This window comes from Chlamydotis macqueenii, chromosome 8, assembly GCF_036417535.1.
Source record: "Chlamydotis macqueenii isolate bChlMac1 chromosome 8, bChlMac1.mat, whole genome shotgun sequence".
Lineage (NCBI taxonomy): Eukaryota > Metazoa > Chordata > Aves > Otidiformes > Otididae > Chlamydotis > Chlamydotis macqueenii.
The window spans coordinates 21172705-21198347 of NC_141563.1; the positions used below are offsets into that span (position 1 = coordinate 21172705).

Consider the following 25643-nt stretch of genomic DNA (forward strand, 5'->3'; position numbering starts at 1 on the left):
ATTTCATAATTTGTATTGCTATCAGTGCTGATTTGTAAATGTGCAAATTATAATTAACAACGGCCACTACTTCTATTAAATATTAAATCATTCTTGCAGCCTGTATTTTCCACAGCAGATGGAGCCCTGTGGTATGCAAATAGACTTTCCTTAAGTAGTCAGCATTTTTTACCAAAATTTTGGCTTTAAAAATGCTTCTTTTTTTGTTTGCTTTATGTTTTCTATAGCATTTAGGTTAATATTTATTCACTGCGGATTCCCTTTCTCCCCATAAGAATTTCATGGACTATTACATTCTAGCACTGAGGTTTTGTTTCACTTCATTAATAGCTCCTTAATCATAGAGCCTGCTTGTAAAGTACAAATGCTTGTTATTTGTACTTATGCTGCAGTATTGCATAAGAGGCATTTAGTTATATTTTAATATGTATAGCAGAAGCAAAAATGCTGGGTACACCAACATAGTTTTTAATTTGAAAACCAATCTACACGCACAGTTTTTTTTTCCCCAGAATAAGCAAAAGCATTTATGGTTTTATATTGTGTCTTAAACATTCCATTAAATGTCATCAGCTGATTCAGGAAAATGTATTGCAAAAATACTAGAGAACTGTAAAATGTGTAAATGTAATGAATGCGCAGGACATAGAAGGGATTTAAAGTCCAACATTTATCAGGTAACTATAAAACAGCAAGAAACATTGATAGAACATTACATTTTTCTAATATGTAATACCTTAAGTGTGAAACTCTTATTTTTGGTGTTTACTGCTGTGCTCTTTTATTAAAGAACGTTGATCCAAAATTAGCATAGCCTTTCTAACATTGAGAGGCATCTGAAAGGCAAGCGGTGTTATTCAGGAAATGGTTTCACTATCCACTCCAGCAATTGCAAATGAAGATTTTTCAAACGATCAACTTGGAGATTGTATCCTAAATAAAGGCAACTCAGTTTTTTCCACATTTTAAAATGGACACGGGAACGTAGAGCTCAAGGACATTAACTGCCACATTAACCAAAGAGTAATGAAAACTTCTCTGAATGAACATTTCAGTGAGCTGAATGGCCTCAGCAATATAGAAATTAATTGTAACAAGTTAAGCTCTTGTCTCCCTACCGTTTTAGTAGGAGTTGGAATTAGCATGCTAAATGGGATCGGCAGCAGTCAGCAGCTGGATTGGAGTATCCTGGAATCCATGCTGTGAGTGCACATTGGCAGGGTGATACCTCTCATAACTCTGAGGTACCATTTACTCGTAAGTATTGACCTATTTTAAGCTGAAGTTATAAGTGATGCTGGAATAGAATTCTGTGCCAGATTACTGGCTAGTCTGAGCGGGAACAGCTCTGGCCACTCAGAACCTTTACATCTACCAAGAAGGTACTTTTAGGTACACTTTGTATGAGCAGGAGTTCAGATAAAAGGGCAGGACCTGATGCTAACCATTTGGGAACAGTTATTGTAATTTAAAATATGTTATTTGCACAATGAGCAATTAAAAGACGTTTCCTGTTAGTTCAGATTTATCAGCTTTATTGTTAATGTTAATAAGAAATATGGTTTGAAGGATGCTGCAGGGATAATATCTTTAAAAATGTGAAATAAATTTTAAAAAGTGAACAGCAAGCAGAGAAGAATTGCTGTAGGTGGGCTTCTGTTCGACGTCCACACCGTGGCATGTAGGAGAGCATAGAGAGAACTTTAAACAAACCAATGGAAGTGCTAGAAGCATTCTGCTTGTGGCAGCCTGGAATTGTGTGTGGGTTGACTTACGTGTTAACCAGGCTAATTAGTCTCCACAGAACTTGGGCCTGATAGAACAGCATTTTCATCAGGAGCCTTCAGTCTGTGCTTTCCTAGAAATTTGCTGTTATATACCCAGGATAGTCTTGGTGTCTTGGATGTTTCTATGCAATTTCTGCTGCAAAGAGAGGTTCAAGGAGGCAGAAATTTGACCAGTTTATTGAAATGAAGAGGGTATTTAAGTATTATAGAAAGTTGAATTTCAGCAAAATTTCTACCAGACTCAGGCTAATATTTGACATGAACAATTCATTCACTTGAAATATCTAAAGCCTTTCCCTGTGAAAGGAACTTCATAGGAACTTACGTGGGCTTTCAAAGAATTTTCACTCCAGAAGCTGTTGTGCTGTGTCTGGGAAATAGTTGTATCCTTGTCTTTATCTCCTTATAACATCACACTGCAGCCGCTGTACTCACATGCACAGCGTGGAACTAATCCCTCCCCCTGATCTGAGCTCCTCTGCGCCCTGGTACTTCTGCACCCTCTGCACAGCTTTACCCCGTGGCTTTTGGCATCGGCCCTGCTCTCTGAGCCCAGCTGTTTAGAGCAAAGAAATCTCCTTGTTCAGGCAGTTGGGCAGGCCTGCACTTCAGCACATCCGCCCTTGTAAATGGGCCTGATGATTTTTCTGTGTGCAGGACACTCGATACAGACGTATGTGGTGCCTTTCAGTGCAATACCTCGTCGGTGAAGATGTTAGACTGTACACAGGTACAATCTTCCAGCATGCTCCCCTCCCTCTGAAGCTAGGTTCTGGTACGCAGTACCTCTGCAAATCTGATACATACTGGCTAACGAGAGAATTTACAGGGAATTGAATGTCTCAATATCAGATGAAAGGAAGATGTCAGGGAAGAGAGCCTACTTTCTCTACGTTCAGAAGCACAGTTGAGTGAAGGCCATTAGACTATTCCTATTCCTATTTAGAATCAGAGGAAATCCTCTCTGGAGAAGCTAAGGAAACACAAGCATATTTTAGTCAGTCACTGATATCCCACTTAAGCCTTATTTAAGATCTGTCTAAAGAGGAGCTGATATTTTGTCTGTGAAACTTTGGTATTCTTTTTCTCTAGGAGTAGCTAGCTAGGAGCATTTTAATTATGTTGAACAATTTAAATGGCTGTATTTCTTCATTCCTTTCAATAAATCTCACTGTTCTCAATGTGGGAGATTAGGATGTTATACATTATCCAGGAAGCACTCTTTAAATATCAATTTGTGTATCTTTGAGGCTTAAAATAAAAGTATTGGTAAGGGCTGTGCATGACTACCCTTGAAACCATTCAGCACTTTTGGGGAATCATCACTTACGTCGGATAGGCAATCTACAGGAATTTACAATGAGGAGAAAGAGAAGCAGGACTCCTAAGCATTCTTTTCCCTGCCTCATCTCCTGAAGCTTGATTCATTCTTAGCAGTGCAGTGATTGAGAAAGCTTAGAAAAATCAGGAAATATCTTAGCAATTGTGACTAGTAGTGGTGAATGTAAAAGGAGATGGTCATTCCACAATGGCTACCTGTATGACTTCAGATGAGATTTGTGGTCTCAAGTAGGAGCCTCAAGAATTCAACATTGGATCTCCTGTTTGCAGCTGGACCCCAAAGTGTCATGTCTGTAATCTCTTAGTCGTACTGTGCCTCCCCATCCTTGTCTATTCTTACTCAAATACAAGAACTTTACTTCTCCACACAGTGTAAAATGGTGGCAGTGTTTTGGCTTTCTTCTGCTCCTGCAAGGCAAATTAATTTGTTAGTCTCCTGCCTCTAAATTGATGTACATTGGAAAGGAGAGCAGGCGGTAGATCTCCAGCTGATTTTCAAGAACATATGTTTACAGTCTTACTGTATCTTTGTGTGACCAAAAAAAAAATGGAATATCTAGCGTAAAACAGCTAGTGGAACAATGTTTAGAATTCTGGGACTCCTAGAGTAGACCAAGGCAGATCTAAACATAAATGTCTAATTTTTTTTTAATTTTACAGCTAAATCAAATGCTATTGAAATTAAGAAGACAGATGGAAACAGGGTACAGCATGAAAAAGCATTTCACTAGACCACATCTAATCATAATCTCTTAACTGGAGAGACATGGATTTGACAGACGGACCACTCAGTGGATAAGGAAATGGTTGGGTGGTGGCACTCAAAGAGCTGTGATCAACAGCTAGATGCCCAAGTGAGACCAGTGATGAGTGGCTTTCCTCAGTGGTTGGTGTTGGGACCAGCCCTGTTTAACACCTTTGTCAGTGACATGGACAGTGGGATAGAGTGCACCCTCAGCAAGTTTGCTGACAACACCAAGCTGTGTGGTGCGGTTGACACACTGGAGGGAAGGGGTACCATCCAGAGGGACCTTGACAGGCTGGAGAGGTGGGCCCATGCAAACCTCATGAAGTTCAGCCAGGCCAAGTGCAAGGTCCTGCATGTGGGTCGAGGCAATCTCAACCACAAATACAGGCTGGGCAGAGAATAGATTGAGAGCAGCCCTAAGGAGAAGGACTTGTGGGTGTTGGTTGATGTGAAGTTCAACATGAGCCAACAATGTGTGCTTGCAGCCCAGAAAGCCAACCACATCCTGGGCTGCATCAAAAGAAGCGTGACCAGCAGGTGGAGGGAGGTGATTCTCCCTCTCTGCTCTGCTCTCGTGAGACCACTCCTGGAGTACTGCGTCCAGCTCTGGAGCCCCCAACATAAGGAGAACATGGACCTGCTGGAGTGAGTCCAGAGGAGTGCCACAAAGACGATCAGAGGCCTTGAGCACCTCTCCTGTGAGGACAGGCTGAGAGAATTGGGGCTGATCAGCCTGGAGAACAGAGGTAGATTCAGACTGGACATAAGGAAAAAAAATTTTGCAATGAGGGTGGTGGAACACTGGAAGAGGTTGCCCAGAGAGGTGGTGGATGCCCCATCCCTGGAAATATTCAAGGCCAGGTTGGATGGGACTCTGAGTAACCTGATCTGGTTGGAGGGGGGGTGGACTAGATGAACTTTAAATGTCCCTTCCAACCCAAACTATTCTATGATTCTATAATACAGCTAAACATAGGGTCTGGGATTCTAATCTCCAAGGCTGAAATTCTTTTTTTTTTTTTTTGTAAATATGATATTAAAAGCATAGAACACAACATAAGGATCCTATTTATAAAGAGGACAATTGTATAGTGGTGTGGAGTTTTACACCTGGTAGTAGTTTATTTATTATGAACTTTTCATTATTACCTTCCCCTACAAAGAAAAAGAAGGGATTTAAGTGCCCAAGCGAAGTGGATACATAGTTTCAGTTAGGTGAAATGTTTTGAATTGTAGACAAACTCTTCATTTTTTTTTTCATGTTGGTTGAAGCTGTGTCTTTGTTCTAAGTGGTAATAGTAATGAATTGTGTTGAGATCCAGAAGAAATTACAAGGGCAGAACCTCATTATTCCTTGTTTTTGGACATACTGTTTGAAGAGTTTCTAAAGTAGCCTAGATTTTGATCAGGAATTTTCAAATTATTGGATCTCTGAGCTCTACTTAAAGAGCGTGGTTGATGCATCTCTGGTAAATTTTATCATACAACGTTTTCATTTAATTAGATTGTGAACTCTCAATGACTTCCTGAGAGTAAATTTTCTTGAGAGGAGAATTAGAAAACATTAGGTGAGGTAAAGAACTTGAGAATACTTGTCCAGAAGAGATTGATAAGAACATAACTAGGACAGCTGTGAGCTGTGCTTTAAAATTGTAAATGATGCTAGTAAGTGATTTTCACTTCTGATTTTAAATAGTCTCAGAAATCGTCTTATACCGAAGCTGTTTTGAATTACGTTTTGTTTAGTAATCAGAACCACTATGTATGAAGTGTTCTGGAGCACATTACATACCAGGAGAGGGTGCGAGTTGGATTTGCTCAGCTTTAAGAAGAGAAGACTAAGGGGATATCTTATTGCTGTTAACAGCTACCTAATGGGAGAATCTAGAAAAGTCTGAGACAGACTTTTCTCGGAGATATACAGTGGCAGGATGAAAGGCGACAGACAAAAGTTAGAATACAAAACATTGTCATTTTATTTAAGGATTTTTTTTTTTCCCATGAGAGTGATCATATACTGGAACAAGTTACCCAGATAAATTGTGGACTCTGTTTACTTGCAGATATTTAGAACTTGACTGAACCTTGTCCTGTTGACTCTACTTTGAGCAGGGAGCTGGATGAGATAAAAGATAACCTGTGGTGCTTTCCAACACCAATTATTCTATGGTTCTACTCTGTGCTGTACTTGGAGTTTCAAGAGAGCACGTTAGCATATTCAAACTCTTTCAAGACTCAGTTTTGCAAATCCTCTTCCAGTTCTTCTAGGTGTGTATCAGCATTTAAGGACTAGCTGAGGTGTACACTAGCTGAGCTGTACAGATTATGCAGGGAGTGGTTCTGTAAACTACCCAGGAGATAGACTGCTTTACCAGGGCCAGGTCTTAAGACTACATGATAAGCTGTAGAATAATGGAGGATGAAAGACAGGGAATGGGAGAAGACCCTCTAAGCAGAGCAGACATCATTGATGCCCCTGGGTCTAGCAACATCCTCAGAAGCAAGAGGAACCTCAGTAGCAGTTGTGTCCCTCCTGGTGACACGAGGCTGTGTGAAGCAGGAAGCAGGGCTGCAGCGGTTATCACAGTGACCCGGTAAGCAGGTCTGAGTGGAAGAAACCCTCCTGGGGGTTGTGTAGACGGAAAGGCCTCCCTTAAAGGCCTCTGGGAAGAGCATTTCATTTCTTCTTATGAAAGGAAGGGTGGCTGATTTCCTTCCCGGTTACCAATGCAGTTTCTGAGGGCCAAAATTATCGTTAGTGAGTGTTCCTAGCACGTAGCCAGCCAAGGTAACTAACAAACAGCTCAGCCACAGGAGAGCATCATTAAAAATGAGTTGATTTGTGTTTTAATCCTATTGGTGGTGTCCGGGTCACCACTTAAATAATCATTTTCTGCTGATCAGAAGAGGCACTAGTTGTGCAGATGATAACACAAAACTGACAGTTAGCTGGCCCAGCTCTTCCCAATGCAGCAAAGATGAGAAGAAATGAGACCTTGAGCCTAGACATACTGGTAACAGTAGGTTAGAAATATTAGGCAACACTCATTCTTCCTCCAGAAATCAGAGGTCCGGCTGTGAATATAACACAGAAAAATCTTCCCCAAACCTCCAACTTTATTCCAAAACAATGTGCTAGATTTTCAGGTGTTCTGTAGATACAGAAAAGGGTATGTTTACCTGTAAGCTCCTTGGTGGTACTTGCTGTGTTTTCTGTTGTTCTTTGAATGATGTAGTGCCCTGATTTACACTGCTGTGCAATGCTGAAGCTTTTGATTGATGTTTCATTGAATCATAAAGTAACTCATTGCCTGTTGTCCAGTGAGTAGAAGATTAACGCTGCAGGTACTCCGGCTGCCATAAAATACCATGATAAATATATGCAAAAGCTCCACTACAGTGTTGTAAGACTGAATAACTAAAATACTAGTAATTTTGTTTATTTTTTGAAGGCGTTTTAATGAAGGCAACCTCAGTTTACACTTCCTCTACCTTTGGAAGAACTGACGTCTGATGGAAGGGCAGATATTAGGAGACAAGCAGTTAAAAAGATTTCTAGAGAGTGGCAGGGATAACTTCTTGATGTAGGTGTTGGAAGGGCAAGCTGGGGTGATTTGCAGCTGGATCTGCTGCTGTTCACTAACAAGCACGGATTGTTTGACCATGTGGCGGCCTTGGTTGTAATGACCATGGAACAGTGGAGCTCAAGATCCTGAGGGCAATGAGGGAGGAGAGTGGCAGAGTGCAGTCCCTGGACCTTAGGAGAGTCCACTTTGACTGATTAAGGAAATTAGTGGTCAGATCCCATGGGAGACAGGTCCAAAGGGCAAACATGCCCAGGAAAGGTGACAGGTTTTTAAGGGCAGTATCATCCAAGCACAAGAGCATCCATCCCAATTCACAGAAGAACAAGTGGATATGTTGGCTAAGCAGGAAACTAATGGCAGAGGTCCAAAGTGCAGATATTCCTCTGGTAAGCCCCTGAAGAAGTCTTCATGTTTGAGGGTTTTTTTTGAGAAAATAATGCATAGGCTATTCTGGCATAGTGGAAAAGAATAGTCTGACATCATGGAAGGGTCTGGCCAAACACTTTGGTCTCTGGTGGTCAGTTCCTGCGAATTCTGTAGAGAAATACAGGCATTGTCCATCGGTACCCCTTTATTTTCTCTAACAATGTCTTTGCAACATACCAGTCTATGTTATTCCTTAATTTTGTTTGCTTACTGAGAGCTGTACTGTACCATGAAATAGTCAGTAATGTGAAAACGACAGAGATGGCAGAGGCTGCATTTCTGCCAGATTGGAAGGAGAGCTCTAACAATAAGGTGCCACATGCGAGCTGGAAAGCCCTGCTGCTCTGCAGGTTCTTACACTGGGCACAACTGCACTGCCATTGTTTTAACGCTTCTCTGTCTTAAGCCTTTGCAACATACTTTGCATACTGTTGAAAGCCAGTTACACTTGATGGTTTTGCTTTGCACGCTAGGCACTGCTGCTGTTGTCAGCCAAGCAACTCGCATGATTAGCTCTGTAGCGTTAGGAAGACATAAAGTATATGGTACAAATCCTGTGGGCCAAACACATGCTAATGGCTGCTCAATCTAAATCCTGAGTGCTTGGCTAAAACAATCAGGATTTGGCCCTACTTGCCCTTGGTGCTAATCTTGTCCTCTACCCACTAAACATTTTATGGGATGTAAATGATTTATTTCCATTCATCAAATTCACAAGGTATGCCTATATCTGTGAAACAGATTTAAAAAAAAAAGCACAGTTCATAATCTATATTAAAAAAAAGAAAAGCATCCATGTATTAGGCCATCAAGAGTCAAAAGCATAATTTGAAATGATAAACGTATCCATTTTAAGTTACACATTACTTTGCATAGTTAATATCACTATAATTAGTCATAGTTCCTGTAATTTATTGAAAAAGATGCTCAGCCCCTCTAGTGTACTACAGTGATGAATGTTGGAAGTGCAACTTTGGAAGCAGGAATCAAGGAAATTAGTAACAGTTGGAGAATTAGCATGTAAATCAATAATATCCTTTCTCTTGCATCTTGAAAACTGAGGGTATACATCACACGCTGCATAACGAAAGGGAGGGCAGAAGTTAGAGCTGTAACCACCTTTACGTTACTAGATCTGCTTGTACTGGAAGAACTGTTTAAAATAATTTCAAACGTTAGAGTAAATCTCTAGTAAATATTTAAACTATCTATAACTAGTCACAAATAAATTAAGCTGATTTTATGCATTCTCTCTAATTAGAAGGGCACAGCATTTGTTGAAACGTGATTAGTATTATTCATTAAGCAAAAAATTCTCATTTGTATCTTATTATCACTATTCTGCATAAACCAACACAATTTGTCATGAACTCCCTCATTTGCTGTATCCTCAAAAAGCAGATTATGCTTATTTTTCATTTGGACAGTGGAAAATCAAGCCAGGTGTTTGGCAGCACCAGAGTGTTCAGGTGTAACTGTGCCAGTGATGGTACATTACTAGCAGCATGGATGAAGAATGAGGCATGGAGAATCTTGGGACTGAGGTGCCTTGAGGCCCATCCTTTTAGTGTGGTCCTGCTGATGAGACAGGTGGTGTTGTATAGGACTGAAAAAAAAGAGAGAAACTTTTTTGTAAAGTCAGCCTTTCACCTTCAAGTGGAAGTGAAAAGTGCTTTCACATTGCTGCTGCTGCACGGAAGTACCTGGGCATGTTTGTGACTAAAGCCTCTGTGGTTGATGCTTCTGTCTTAAAGTTTTCTAAAGCTGAAAAATGCCAGTTAGTGCACAGAGGTCTCTGTCACTGTCACTGTCTGAGAGGAGTCGGTACAATATTGCACGGGCAGTGCGCAGTACATAAATATTTATATGTGACCTTGATTATAATATATTATGCAGGATAACTAAATCACTGTATGCATATTCTTCCCTTTTTTCCCCTCATTTCTTTTTAAGCTTTGAAGAACATCTCTTAAAATATCTCATATTTAATTCTACCCTCATTCACTTGTGTGTTAACCATGGGTAATACTGCTGAGCTCAGTGGTGCTGAGTTGGTGTAGAGTGTGTTGAAATGGAGTTGGTGGGCTTTCTACATCACCCCAGTGGTGTTATGGATTTAAGACTATGTGAACCCTGTGGTCCAGCTGCAAGGATACAGGACTGGGTGTCACAAAGACTGGGTTCTTTTTCTGGCTTTGTCACTAACTAATGTATCACTTTGTTCCTTTGTGTCTTTAAACTGGGATGGTAGGGATAGTAATATTCAATGGACACCAACATCTGCAGGAGCAAAAGGTGCTGTAAAATTGTTAGGCATTGTTATTTCTACATTGGATAGATGATAATATTAAAGGAAGCATCTAGGTTTTAGGGTTGTGTTTCCTACAGCATGTTTTTCAGGTCTGACAGAATCTGGTTGTAAGGCAATGAGTTAAATTGTTTCAGTGCCTTTGATAAATACCTGTAGGGATCAAGAACAGTTTTGACTATTTAGACAGCCAGAGTCCAGCTTCTCTGGACAGCAGATTGTTTGAATTCCTCACGATTTTCTTAAACTTAAATGGTGATGAGTGCCCCAGTAAGTTCTCGATGGTATGGTGGACGCTAGCCCTCAGAGACCAGCATGAGAAGTGTTGCAGTGTGTACTCATTCTCTGCAGTTCCCTTTTTTGCCTTTGGTGATAAGTTGCTTCTTTATCAAACTAGACTCTCTCAGAAATTTTATACTGAATCTGGTGTCTGGTCATGTATTTGGAGCAAGGAAACAGTGAGACATCCCTGTCTATGTAATGATATGGAAATATATTGACACTCTCGCAAGAGATATGACAGGAAATTGTCATCTCAAGATCAAAGCAGAGGAAAAGTGCCCTTTCCAACATAACCCAATGGCAGTGAGAAGTCCTATGTAGAGGAATAGTGAAAAGAAAGGACTTTGTATATGGTCATGCTAAAATAATAAAAGCATGGTTAAAAACGTAAACCCTACATCTTGACATTTGACAAGTCATTAATATTACACATCTTTGCCACTGCTCATCTGTATCTTGTCTATGAGTTACTATGACTAGTTTATTCTGTTTTACTGAAAATGTACTTGTGAATTACAGATTCAGACTATGAATAGCTTAAATAGCTAGCAACAGAAACAATTACATTTTCTTTCTCTCTAACATGCAATTTTAATTTTCATAACTCTCAAATACGTATCCCCCACCATGCAGGCCTGCCAGGAGGCCTGAAATCTGCAGGCTATGGCCTCTCGGGCTGTTTTCCAATGACTCATTTTTAATTTTAAAGAAGCATTATCTCTAGCTAGTAAATTAACAACAGCCTATAGTGCACACACACTGTCATCCATCTGCTTAAGGCTCTTGTCATTTGACACCAGTCTTGTATCTATAGACTTCATCTGGTATTCAAAAGCTATCAACCCTGCCTCCAAGAGAGCCCACCTTCTGGCTCCAGGCTAGAAGAGTGACTCTCCATTTCCAATTCTAATGAACACATAGCTAGCAGCAGTTTTTCCATTAAGGATCTGGTGTTCTTAGAAAACAGACAGTGTTGGAATTACTTGGATCCAGAACTGCGTGGGAAGTGTTTGTTAAAGAGACTGAACTACCTGAAGAGTGTTCCACAGGCAGCCTGACTTCCATTTCTGCCCTTCTTCTGCCAAACGGTATACTCAGCATTGCCTCCTGCTTGTAGGGTGTGAGACATCAGAGTTTATACACTGTGTTCTGAGGAGTGGGACATATTAACAGATGAAATTCTTTATATTATCTTTCAAGTTATGAGCACCATTGTTAAGGAGTTTTGAAAAATACAAGTAATATAAAAACTCTCATGACTGGTATGAATCCTCCAAATGAGAGAAAGCCGTGATGTGGTTGGAGAGGAGCAACTATTTCACAGTTACTAAATTTTGTGTAGTTTCAGATTTGGCTGTGAATGAGGTAATTTTGTAGCTTTGAAAATAATTTCTATGTAATCTGATGGCTGCTGTAAAGAAGTGGTAAGGATTTAATAGAGAAATGTGTCTCCTTCACAAGCTTCAGTGATCACAGGATAGAACAAGTTCTAAATACCTACGGCTTCATCAAGGTTAGGGAACTTATTCCAGGAGTAATTGAAGAAAGGGGGCTTGTGTTCTAGACCCCAAAGGACATAATATTTTTAGATTTTCTTTTCCTGGTTATGATAGATGTAGTTGTCATGGGCATAAGTGAGAAGAATTGACGAGAGTCATAGAATTGTAGATAGGGATGAAACATAGGTGATATCAGCATTTAAAAACCAAGGAAGGCAGGGAAGGTAGTGTTTATCCTTTTATTTTCCTTCTGCCCACAAGCTTGGAGAAGTTCCATCTAGGCCATTTGTTTGCTATGTTTTTGTCGGTGAAAAAATAATCTGTGTTTTAATGGGGTTTGTTTTCACTTTGTACATCACAAAAAGTCTCTTTTATTCATATGTCCTATATCCTTCCACAGTGAATGTGTTGTCATGGCACTTGCAAGAAAATGGAGCTCTGAATGACATATGATTGATGGTAGTAACTCTGCCTTCACTGACTCTTTGGTCAGGTATGGAGCGGGAGTGGAAAGTACCTGTACTAGTTTAATACACAAGCAATTATGCTTCAACATGTGGTAGACCCAGGATGATATTCACATATGTTCAGTTGAGGAGCGAGGCAGAGAGAGAAACAAGAGATTTAAGATAGTCAGACTATTCTGAACCTTGATCTGTCAATGATGCAAAAATAATGCAGTTCCATTTCTATGAAATCCTGATTACTTGTGTCTTGTTTCACAAATTTAAGGTCTTACACTCTGCTATCAGTTGTCATTATTTTTTACTGAGCTATCTTTGAGAGAATGAGTCTTTAACTGGTGTTTGTGAGACTTTTTTACTTCCTTTGGAAGAGAAAGAGTCAAGTTCTTTTGAGAAATGCAGTGACAGTTTAACAAAAGGATGCTAACTATATACGAACTTCAACAAGGCCGAGAGCAAGGTCCTGCACGTGGTTCAGGGCATTCCCAAGCACAAATATAGGCTAAGTGGTGAATGGATTGAGAGCAGAAGGACTTGGGGGTGTTGGTGGATGAGAAGCCAAACATGAGCCAACAATGGTCGCTTGCAACCCAGAAAGCCAACCGCATCCTGGGCTGCATCAAAAGAAGCATGGCCAGCAGGTCAAGGGAGGTGATTCTGCCCCTCTGCTCCACTCTCATGAGACCACTCCTGGAGTACTGCATCCAGCTCTGGAGCTCTCAACATAAGGAGGACATGGACCCGTTGAAGTGAGTCCAGAGGAGGGCCATGAAGATGATCAGAGGGCTGGAGCACCTCTCCTCTGAGGACAGGCTGAGAGAGTTGGGGCTGTTCAGCCTGGAGAAGAGAAGGCTCTAGGGAGACCTTATAGCATTCTTCCAGTACCTAAAGGGGGTTTGCAAGAAAGCTGGAGAGGGACTTTTGACAAGGGCCTGTAGTGCTAGGACAAGGGGTAATGGATTCAAACTGGAAGACGGTAGATCTTAGATTAGACATAAGGAAGAAATTCTTTACTGTGAGAGGGGTGAGGCACTGGAACAGGTTGCCCAGAGAAATTGTGGATGACCCCTCTCTGAAAGTGTTCAAGGCCAGGTTGGACAGGGCTTTGAATGACCTGGTCTAGTGGAAAGTGTCCCTGCCCATGGCAGGGGGTTGGAACTAGGTGATCTTTAAGGTCACTTCCAACCCAAACCATTCTATGTTTCTATGTTTTATATTATTTAATAACATTCTCAGTTTCATGAGTCATTCTCTTGTAATTTGTATGAAGAATACAGGCAGTATCTTTAAAATGGATGGGGAAACTTTGTTGTGTGTGCATCAAATATGAAACTGTCCTAGGTTAATAAACCTTATTTTTCCATTTATTGGAAAATTCCATTTATTTATTATTTGATTTCAGTTGGGTAGTGTCGTATCAAATGTTTCACTTCAGTACCTAGTGAGATGATGTTAAAAGATAAAGCCCCTTATGCTCAGTCTTTGTAATATGTGACAACAGGCATCAAATTAGAAGAGAAATAGCTGTTAATTTCTACTCTTTAAGAAAATAAGATTTGTATGTAAACAATTTAAAATAAAGCATCTAATTTGCTTCCAATTATATAGTATATAAAGCATTAGTAATGGAAGCAAATTAGGCATGATTTTTATTTGTATGTTTTAAATTGGGAAAATTGGCCCTCACCAAATGTAGACCTCACTCTGCAAACATACGCTTACTTCCATACCTTTTGGCATCTAATTAATCCTCCTGAAGTCAGGGGGACAAATTCTGTGATTATAGTTTAGCAGCTCTAACTATCTACAGGCTTGAAGGTCAAAAAGAGATTTAAACTTACCCTGGAAAGCATGGAAAGAACATATAATAGGGTGCCGAAGTGACGCTGGGATTGCAGTGCACTGTGCAATACTTTATGAATTTGCTAGACTTGGCTTTTGGTTCTGAAGGCTGAATTGCTTTCCAGTACCCCTCTCTAGGTAAGCAAGCAGGTGTTTGTATCTTCATTGTACAAATGCCGAAGAGTTCACTGAAGGGCTCAAGAACCGTTACTGGCAGGAAGGTTAAAACTGAACAGCTCTTGGTTCCTGATTCTAAAAGTATTTCACAGCAAAATGCCATTCTCCAAGAAAATCTGTGGAAATATCTACATAAATTATAATTATAAACGTGTAGTTTATTGTGTCCAGTATATATTCACTGGTAGGCAATGAGTATTAGAGGAATAATAACTAATCCTGTCTGATGGTGTGCAAGACTCCTTATGGTGCTTTAAAAATAATAATCCATTCTGTAAAAGATTATTGTACTGTGTGGCTCCTGGCTCATAGGGCTGCATCCACAGAGAGAATGAGGTGTGCAGTACCCCGTCTTCCACGGGATCTTTCAATGTATTGTTTGTGTTATCTGTTGTGCAGTTGATTCATCGGAATGCGTTTATCAGGCAGATAATGGGCAGACACTGTATTCTGTTCTTCAAATTATAATGAACAAATTACACTTCTATGTGTTAGAAGTGGAAAACAGATAAGAAAGATAAATTCCAAATTTCTACTTCTGTGCATCACCCTTACCTATGTAGAAAACAGCACAGTTTTGTTTCTGTGGTATGAAATGCGGTTGGGTTTGTTTGGTTTTTTTTAATGCAGACCCTTACCAGACAAGGCAGCGATGTTACCCACTGACTTTGCCACTTGGTTTTGTAACGGTTTGACAGTACAGGATAAGAACTGAAGGACTCTCTGATCCAGAGGCCACTAAGGCTGTGAAGAGGTTTCAGTGGATGATTTATCAGGCCCAAAGGGTAAAAGGTGTGACTGAATAGCGATGGTACAGGCTGTACAGAAAAGTCTGGAAGTGGCTTTTGGTAGTGAGAGAGCTTTTTAGCGATTCCATCACAAAATATTCTAAACACCTTTGCAGAATGTTACCTTTACACATGAGGATTTATTTTTTTTATTGAGAACATTTTATGACCATCCAAGTCCTCATAAGAGAAGAGAACTTTAAAAACACAACATACCTTCAACCCCATCTATTAAAATCAAATCTGCTTCAGTCTGACTCAGAATTGTATCTGTAAATTGTCCCTTATAACAGCCTATGCTGATATTTTTTTCCAGTTGTCTGTATGTGTAAGTGTAGCAATAGTCACAAGGTATATTCTCAAAAGTTTATGAAATCTCTATAGAGATTATAAAGTACAGCACCAAATTTTGAGGACTCATTGTAAGAAGTACCTTGGCTAGTCCATTAACTTATCAATTATTAGCCAAATTGTCTTGTAGGTAAACAGTACTTTAAAAAATGACCCATGGAATAGGCAGCTGAGATTCCAGAACTAGCAAAGTATGTATTCATTATTTGTAGAGTTAGATATTCAGTAAATCGTGATAGTAAATGATACTGTACAGTAAATAATATTGAATATCAAGGGTACCAAATTAAAAAAATGCCTATGAAAAGACTTGAAAAGAGATTCTGTTAATGAAAATAAATACTTTACTGTAGGAGAAATACTTTTTATAAAGAGAATGATCGAGAGAATATTTCAAGCTAATCTAAAAGAAACCTCATCTCAACCTCTGCCCCTTTCATTCTTTGCCCAAAACTCGTTTTATGCAGTCACAATGTATTTTCTCCATATCTGAATATTGAACACTGCAGGTTCAGATCTGCAGACTTCTTGATAAACATCAAATGTGGGCTGTGCATTCAGAAATCTTTCTCTGCTTCAGCCTCTCACAAGCTGGTGGTAAAAATCTACAATAGCTCCTTTCTTATCCTTCATGTACATTTCAGAAATGTAGGTAAAGAAATGATCATTCCTCTACCAGCTGGAAATCTCAGCCTTCCTCAGCCACCTTCCAAAGCAGTCATGCATACCGATTTTTGCCTGTTTGTGTATTAAGAGCTTAGTGATACACCCAGTGCATCCCTTCTTGAGCTACAATCCCTGAGTAAATATGTTTGAGGACCTAGGTCAGAGATTAAATTGTATTTTGCATCTTAACTATTCCTTTTCAGGTATCTAACTCATGTGAGGTTCATTCAGATTTGGACAATAAATTCCTTAAGATCTCTAGGCTATTGACCCATTCTCTAAGAAATAACTTTGTTTTCAGCATAGACTTCCCTGTGTTTCAAATACTTTTAGATATTTGGATTCACATAAGTAGAAATTTAAAGCTACAGATGTCTATCCGTAGTTTATCAAGCCATTTTCAGGCTTATCAAAAATTCAAATCAGTTTATTTTAATTATGTTTGAAATGCTGCAGTAATAGGATGGAGACAATTGAATCAGCCATTTTTTACTTGAATCTTTATTCTTGTTTTGGCAGAAAATGTATGCCCTTCATTCTGTTATTTAGGATCTTTTTTGTCCATTTCTACGCTGGAATCTTTTACAATGTTTGTAATCTGAAATACGTGGCTGAGTGATGAAACAAGGCTCCGAAAACACAGTTTTGAAAGAATGCCTGAGTGCCTGCAATTTCTGCGATGTTCAGGACAATATATCTGTGTTTAAATCAGCTGGCTGCAAATGAAGAAGCATGCCATTGTATGATTAATGAAAACTGCTGTTTTAAAAGTTATGGTAATATATGAATGTTAAAGATTTACACTATTCTTTTTAGCTATTAAAGTTTGCAATTAACATCAGCAACATTGCGCACTAACTGGACTGCTTGCTGTATTGTACAGCCCTCCGCTTAAGGAAACACGCTTCTGTTCTGTGTTGGTGTGTTGATGCTATGAAGTTAAGTGAGCATGATTTAACTTTAAACATCATGCTATTTTTCCTATTAACCATTAAGTTGGCATTTAGGGAAACTCAAATGTTTTGATAGGAAAAAAGCAATTTCTATAGTCAGAAAAGAAAATCAGACTTTATAAAGATCAGGTCAAAAGCAAGAGTTCTTGATGTGTTATAAGGCAGTGGCTTCGCAGCTCTTGGGACAAATTGCAATTTGATCAACGGCCAATAAGTGAAGTCATACTTGTATCTTTTTTATTTGTTTATTTTTAATTTGTGGGTGAAGACTGTGCTCATTAAAGTGAGGAACTCCACACTAGTTTTAGCCAAGTGTTACCATATTCTATATAATTAATTGCGTACTCTTGTGTCCCTTTCAATGGCTCATCTAATTTTCCTTGGAATTGTATAGAGTACTTCATTATTTAAGTATTTTTCGAGTGTGTGGTATTTCTATTTCTGGTACAAACCTGCGTTTGATTACACTCATATAGTAGATGCTTTGTCTTTTCTGTGTGCTCTTCCACTATGGAAGTGAGCTTGTTGCCCTTTTTTTTTTGTTTTGCTTTGTTTTGACAGGTAAGAGAAATATTTGATCAAGCAGCTGAGTTAAAGTTATTCTCTGCATTTTGGGATTTATAATGAGTACAATGAATTTGAATTACTGTAGTCCTTTACAGCCTCATTTTGTTTTCTGGTCATATCATAGAGTAGAAAATATTTTCATGGTCTCTTTTTGCTAAAGAAGTAACTTTTTTCTTTGTTTCTTATTTGTTAGTAATGACATGGCCCTTGCTTTTCTTCTTTAGATTTTGTTGGATTAATTATTGAGCTTACTAGAGAAGTGCTGAGAAGATCTATTCTGGTGGCAGATAGATACCAGTGGCTTAATGCCTTGGCCACAAGGCTAAGCAGTATCAGATCGCTGAGGCCTGTGACAGTTAAAATATCCAGATTGTGTCTGTAAATATTTTCCCTTTTGAAAATGTAAACTTTCAGCATTAATGCTGCCATTACCAGAATGTTGCTGGCACTGCTCCTGTGTTAGAAGATAATTACTGGACTCATTTCTGACATGTAACATTTCTTTTCTTCAGGGAGGTGGGTGGACGAGCACACAGAGCTCGCTGCTGAACTGCTGAAATCAGTAAGTTCTCCCACTGCCTTCACTGGTACTGTGTGGCTTCCAAAATATATAAGGAGCTGATGGAGAAAGCATCTATGCAGTTCACATTACGAGAGAAATTTGTTTATTATACTTTGCACTGAGATTGTTCCTATTGTTGTACATAGTGTGCCTGGTAAACAGTTTGATTTTTGATTGCCTTTTAGGCTTTTTGTTTTGATTTCTACTGACTAAGGTGTTCTCTTGAGTTATTTCCTGCTTTGCCACTCTGTAAAAGCATACAAAATTCACCCTAGCTTGGAGGACTGTCACAGGTACTATGAACCACCTGAGACTTCACAATAAATGCATTTCCCAGATAGAGACTAAAAAAAAATCTTTTGAGGGGCTTGAGGTATCTTCTGCCTAGATGGAGAGCTAATGCTGTGGACCTAGCCTATAACGAATTAAAAGAAAAAGAAAGAATTACAATGTGATCCAGGGATCACTTCTTCGCCTAGTCATACGCTCATTTCCCACCTTACTGTCCCAGCATTTTGACCGCTTCCTTCATCCTTTATGGTTCTTCCTCTGTAACAAAGATGGTCCTCTGCGGTGCCCTGAAGTCATTATTTCCCCCTCAATGAAATGCCACACGTTCTTCTACACAGTGCAGGAGCGTGTGGTGGTCTGCCAGCTCCACTTACTGTGTGGAGCGGGGGAAAACGCGCAGTACAATCCTTTTCAAGCCTTTCATTCCCTACAGAATGTATTAACAAGTCTGAAAGCAGCTGTGCTTGCACTGGCTGTAAGGATGGTAGATCCAAAAAAATGTAACCAGCCTTTCCTATGCCATGAGTTTCAGTCTAACTACATAATTACAGTTCCTTCTCTAGCCTTCAGGAAGAAGAAAACTTAAACAACAAACCAGTAAATTTTAGAAAGCTATGAAATTAGAGAAAATCAAGTAACTGTCAAATGGACTTTCATTACTCTTTATTTATAATAACACACATAACATTTCAAAGAATGAAAGGCATTTCCCATGAAAGACATTTTACACTGCATGTATTGTTGAGTTAATGTGAAATACCTGTTTGAATTGGCTCTTTCTGTAGTTTCCTTGTCATACATCTTAATGTCAGCAACATCTGCAATGGAATTGCGATGCGGATCAGTGCAGATTGTCACCAGTTAATAAGGAGTCAAAAGCAGGTTTTCAGTAGCACAATCTCTTCAGTTTGTTTCTATGCATAATCTACACGTAAGTTTTCAATAAAAACTTACATTAAACATGAAAATCATGTACAGCATGATATGTGAATGACTTCATTATTGACATAACATTTGCTTGACCAAGATGAAATCCTGCAGTTTGGTCTCCTCATCTGATCTTACCTCCAAATATTCATTTTTAGTTAACAGTGCTCTAAAGAATGGTTTGAGCTCTCATTTTGACATAGATCTCACAAGAGAGGTACTCTTAACTTTATGTACATCCCTATAATCAAGAGGGAAAACATTAAATTATTGAATTCAGAGGATCATTTCTATGATTTCTTAAACACCAGTTCTCAAAGTAAACGGAGAACATGGGGGAATCTTTTATCTTAACAGTGTCATTTTAAGTCATTTCATTAAAAAAAGATCAAAATTTCAATAATTTTGACTGGAAATTTTTTAATGCACTGATGACTCATTAAGTGTGAACTTTAGTTTTCAAAACGATCTCAACGATGTCCAGAAATCACAACAGAAGAAAAGGAAACCATATTCCCCAGCCCCAGAGGCAATTTTGAAAATATAATTCTAGTTATTAGTGGATCTTATTAACCGTACAAAACTTCTGCCTTATCTTTGTTACCATAAGAAATAGTTTTTCTGAGACTACTGTTTCTGAAGATGATATTTATCCCTGGCTGATTGCCTTTGAGATGGTGGCACTTTCCGTTTGATGGAAATACTATAAAACTTTGAATACTGAGCTTGAGAAGGGCTCTAGGGGTGAACAAACAGTTGTACAGGACCCCAAGACCTACAGGATGCAAACTGGAAAAATTAAACAATGCTACAAATTACCTAGTGTTTGAATGGGGGGAAGATGACACGCCTCAGCCTCTGCAAGTGTTCCTTACAAGGCTGCCAGCTTTGTTTTGTTCTGAAAAACAGGTCAGCATTCGCTATCAGTGCAGCAGCCACCATGGATGTATAGAAATAGGCCTAGCAGTTTAACATTTAGTTACAGCCAGCTTTTTTTTTTTTTTTCTGGATCTTGTGAGCCCTCAAAATGCTCTCACTGTAAGTGCAGAAACATCAGGTGAATATCGTAGAGTCAAACATCCCGCTGGCTTCAAGGAAATGCTTTTGGGATCAGATTTTTTTATAGTAATGCCCATGTTGTAGGCCCAAACTACATGACAATCAAAGTTTTAAACCAGTGTAGCTTTTCCCTGGTATCCAAAGAGATTTGCCTTCCCAGCTGTGTTTAAGGGCGCTCGCAGGAATTGACTGGGGGCGTCTGTAGAAGTGTCACATCCACATTAAACCTTCTTGTGTTTGTAGTGGTAGGAGCAGGGGATGACTGCAAGGACAGTATTTCTTCTTAGTTGTAGTGTTATTAATTATCATTACTTTTTAGTAATATAAGAATTAACAGCAAAATCAGTAGTCATTGCATTTTCAGTGGTGTATATCTACGGTTCCTGTTATCCTGTGTGTGAACAGGACAACATCTTAGAGATTTAATGGGCATTTTCCTACATTCCATGCTGGAATAAGAAAGGAAGGGAACCACCGGACTCTGTGTTTGTATTGTTTGCAAGTCTTTGTCTGTCTCTGCTAGGACACGAAATTTGTTAAAGCTCAGTGCGCTTTTTGCGGGCGCTGAGTCTGAAAGTTCAATAGCTCTGTGTGAAAGCAGAAGCAGCATTGCATAAGCATTGAGAATACGGAGCAAAAGGCATTTAGATTACAAAGTAAACAAGATTGGGAGATTTTCTTGCATACAGTAGGCCTAGCCCTTTCAGAGATGAAAATAAGCAGATTTCTGAGGTTCTGAATGCAAATCTTGATGCTAGGTTTGAATTTACAAAATAAATAAATAAAATATCCCCAAACGAAGCCTGCTTGAAGCACTGAACATGCCAGTGGCAAGTTCTGCTTCAGACTCCAAGAGATAAAGTACGTTAGCGCATATCAGTTGGTCTAATTTATTCAGTGTTGTTGCTGTATCACAACCTTCTGTTTGATTTTCTTATAAACTAATAATTTCCTGAATGAACTAATACTACCACAGCCACTAGTACCTCTGCCTTATAGAAGTTTTTTATTGTTGTGTATGCAACTAAATTGAAATATCTTTCACTTGAAATATTGACTTTAATATCTCATTTGAAAAATTCATGAAGCCTTTGATGTTAAATCCATACTCAATTTAGCCAAATGCCATTAGAATATGCAATACGCCTGAATACAGAGAGCATTATTGTCTGTGTTTCTGCAGAAGAATTACATTTTATGACTGTAACGTCAGGATCTTTTTTGGATTTGTTCATGAAGAAAAGAAAGGGAAAGGCAGCACATTAGAAGCAAAATGAAAAGTGGTATTGATTAGGCTCTCATTTACCCTCTCTTTGCTTCAGTCCCTAAATGCATGGAAATAAGGGTTGTGCCACAGCGAGTAACAATGCTCTGTAATGAATGGAACAATCTTTAGAAAATTAGTGTAAACACGTATGATAGTGCACAGATGTTGCTCCTAGTAACTGTCATACATTTATTTTACATCTCCATGTACATACATCTCTTTATTTCCAAATAGTATCGTAATAGAAACATGACAATAGTTAATGATTTCATAAAACATGGAATGTAAAGCTGACAGAGAGGTGGAACATTAATTGAAACCTATAGCTATAGTACATTAGAATTACATCTCCTAAATGACTCATGATAAAAATATCCCTCTTTTACGGAGAAAGACAAAGATAGGTAAAAAAACCTAGGCTTTCAGCAAATTAATTTTTTTTTTCCAGTAAAACAGAGACTGGCAAATGTTGCAAAATCTCCTGAGTGCTAATAGAATGGTATTTGCCTTTAGTAATTTATGGGCACTTTTCCCCCAGCTATCGATCACATTTGAAAAAAGTAAACTGCATTAACATTTTAGGCAATAATGACTTCAGAAAATGTTTGATTTTTATCACTACCAAAACTGATGTCGTGATACTTGGTTCTTTAGCAGATGTGGGAGAGTGGAGTGCATCCAGGCTGTAGAGCGTTTGTGCAAGTGCCCAGGCCTAACTGGGTGAACTGGATGTAAACCAGTGCTTTGAGTTTATTATGTTGTCTTAAAACATAAAGCATAAGTTGGGGGCACAAGTCAGGAGACTGCTGTGTAGCAATGTAATGAGGTGTCCAGAGGACCTTGGGGTCTGTGAGGATTAAAATTTCCGTGATAAACCAAGAGAGGAAGGAGGAATGGAGAGCTGCTCTCTGCCACCATCTTCTGGCCAGCCCTTGGGACATGGACTGCCTCTGCTTCATCTCCTGCGTGGTTTACCAAGGCTCCTGTTCCCTCAATCGAGAGGACAATCACAGCCGTTTTAAGCAAGTTCATACTGGAAAAATAACATATTTTTTAACATTTCCAAAGGGCAACTGGATCTTAACAAACTCATGTAGATTATATTAAAGTGGCAGTGCAAAATGCCAGACTAAGGGAGCTGAAAGCTCTGTGAATGAAATCCGGAGCGTTCATGCCTGTGATTTTCTGCTTGGAATTAGGGGAAAGTGTTGTTTTGGTCAGCAGTGATGACTCTCCTGTGGTCAGATAATCCTGAATGCTCTAGAAATGTGTGTTACACATGATGGCAACTGGACTCGAATTCCTGCAGAATATTTATATCCTGCAGCAGGAAACCGCTTCATTTCAATAGTTAACAGTTTTGAACCTCAAGGTTAGGGTGGCAGCTGTTCCCTGAATACAAACCCTTGCGGGTTGCTTTTGCTAAAGCTCTACGTAGGTGCAGAGAGGCAGCTTGAGGAATTAAGTCTGCCTGACCCTTTGCTAAATTTTTTCCTGCTTTTGTTGATGTTCTTCCATTTAATTATACGTTATGCTCATTAAGTATTTGGAGACTGCTTTCAGAACTTACAGCTTTATTTTCAGGAAGCAGTGTTGTAAGGCAGATTGACACTGAAAGTGAAATTAGATTTCAAGATTCAGACTTCAGATTAGATTTCTGGTTTTACCATGGGCCAGATTTCTGGTTTTACCATTTGCAGAAATCTGTGATCTACAAAAGTGAATTGAATGAAAGTTCTTCTTATTATATTAGTTAATGTTATTGTAGATGACAACATAGCATGATAGATTGGTATTTGATTCCTTTGTAATTAATTGTGACAGCAACGAACACATGCAATTCATTTACAAAATGTGTACAAACTGAAACTGCTATCCTTCTGATTCCTTTCATTGCGCAGGTTATTTCATACTTTTGTCTCTGCAGAGCTATAGAATGATCTTGCCGTGTGATCATATGTTAAATTAATTGTGACAAGTTAAAATAGATGTTAAAGTGAGTGCTCCTACAAAATAATTAACAGTTGATTAGTACAGTTTATATATTTTCATAGGAAGCAGAATCATGTATATTATGAGTACAAATGAAGGTTAAGTATTTCCATGTACTGGAAGAAATTTTGTGAGTTGAAGGTCATGTAAACGATATAATCTGTGTTATGCAGAACCAAATTAATATGCTTGCTTGTGCTCAGAACAAATGGGCAAACATTTCTTGGAGATCTCATACCCCAGTGCTTTTTCTTCAACTGAAAAAAAAGAACTTCTGAACACCTGTACCTCAAAAGGAGATTATTTTTTACATTATGCCAAATAATATTAAATAGTCTGAAGTATATATTAGGATATAGCGTGTAGTTTATATGTTCCACTGAATCTGATACCAGTGGATGAAAACTTATTAGAGAGATCCATTTACCATGCCTGAAGACTTTACAGTGAACAGTTTTACGGATCTTGTTTTCCAGATCTGAATTTTATTTCAGAAGCTTTGCAGTGTGCTTAGTAATGAAGAATTGTGGGAAAGAACACAAAAGTTGTATCAAAAAGAAAGAAACTTTGAACCGCACAAATCAGCATGTGACTGTACACCTGTGCATATCAAACATGACAACACATGTTCCCTAAACCAAAATGCATCCTTTATTTGAATCACTTACTCAATGGTCTTGAGTTTCCAACTTTTAGTTTCAACCAGGTACGATGAGGTGGCCTGTTCAGCCCATGTTATTAAAGAAATTGGATCACCTATTTGATTTCATGTCATTGTAGTTCTAGCCATTCATTTATTCAATAAACAGTTTGGTATGTTCTAAGAAATAATGAATATTGATTAAAAAATCGATCACTTATTAAGAAACAGTCTAAGGGAAATTGTTTATCCAATCAATTTTAATTTTTGATTTGTTATTTATATTTTCCAATTTAATCCACCCCTCCCTTAGGCTCCCAAACTACCAAGCAAATCAGGAGGAAGGGCAGAGAGACACTGGCAGCAACTGTGCCAAGAACACAAAACCTAATGCATTCGTTTTAGATTAGGCTGGCTGAAATAGGCTGTAATAAAGGAGACCGTGACTGAAAACTGTGGATACATTACCTCATGCACCTTTGGCTATTGGACTGAAACTTTAACTTTTAATAGGATTTATTAGGCTCTCTGCTTCCTACCTATTACATCAGTCAACTCTGATGCTGTCAAAACACAATAGTTACAAAAATATTATGGATTTCATCTGAGCTGGCAGAGATTCTGAGCTGGCAGAGATTCTGAGTGTGGAGGCTGAATACACAAGGCAGCCAGAGAGACCTACCCTACGCAAGAGCTCAGGAACACTCATCCGTTCTCTTGACATGAGACCTACACTGTGAACAGAGTTGCTGAATATCACTTTCTGGAAGGGAGCAGACTAACCATCTGACCTGTGTTTTATCTGAATGTGTGCAGTAATTCCAGTTGCTTTGTTCATTACACTAATAAAGAAGGCTGCCTTGGTGCTTACAGGCAATAGATAAATACTTCCTCATCCTCAGTGACTAGTTTACTGTCTTTGGGATTTTCATACACAAGTTGGAAAAATTTGTATTGCTTCTGCTTCTGAATTTGCCTGGAGTTATGAGTCTTCCCTCTCTGCCATTTTGAGTGTGACCAAATGTAGTTCTCCTTTTTAGTAAAGCAGAGGTGTGCTAATCTCTTTATATTTAAAGGTGACATTAACTGTGCTTTGCTTACCTGATCATCTCCCATACC

The 25643-nt window shown here is 38.9% G+C and overlaps 1 long non-coding RNA gene across 8 annotated transcripts in view; it reads left to right on the forward strand.

Moving 5' to 3' along the window:
• The window catches only part of LOC147599956 (uncharacterized), a 502172-nt gene that overhangs the window by 137747 nt on the left and 338782 nt on the right, over positions 1-25643 (forward strand). For 7 of the 8 annotated variants that reach the window (XR_015259213.1, XR_015259210.1, XR_015259212.1 and 4 more), the window contains one exon: positions 18299-18348. This is a non-coding gene — a long non-coding RNA (uncharacterized LOC147599956). Of the gene's footprint in view, positions 1-18298; positions 18349-25643 lie in introns of those variants that run through there. The other variant, XR_015259214.1, reaches the window with a different exon arrangement.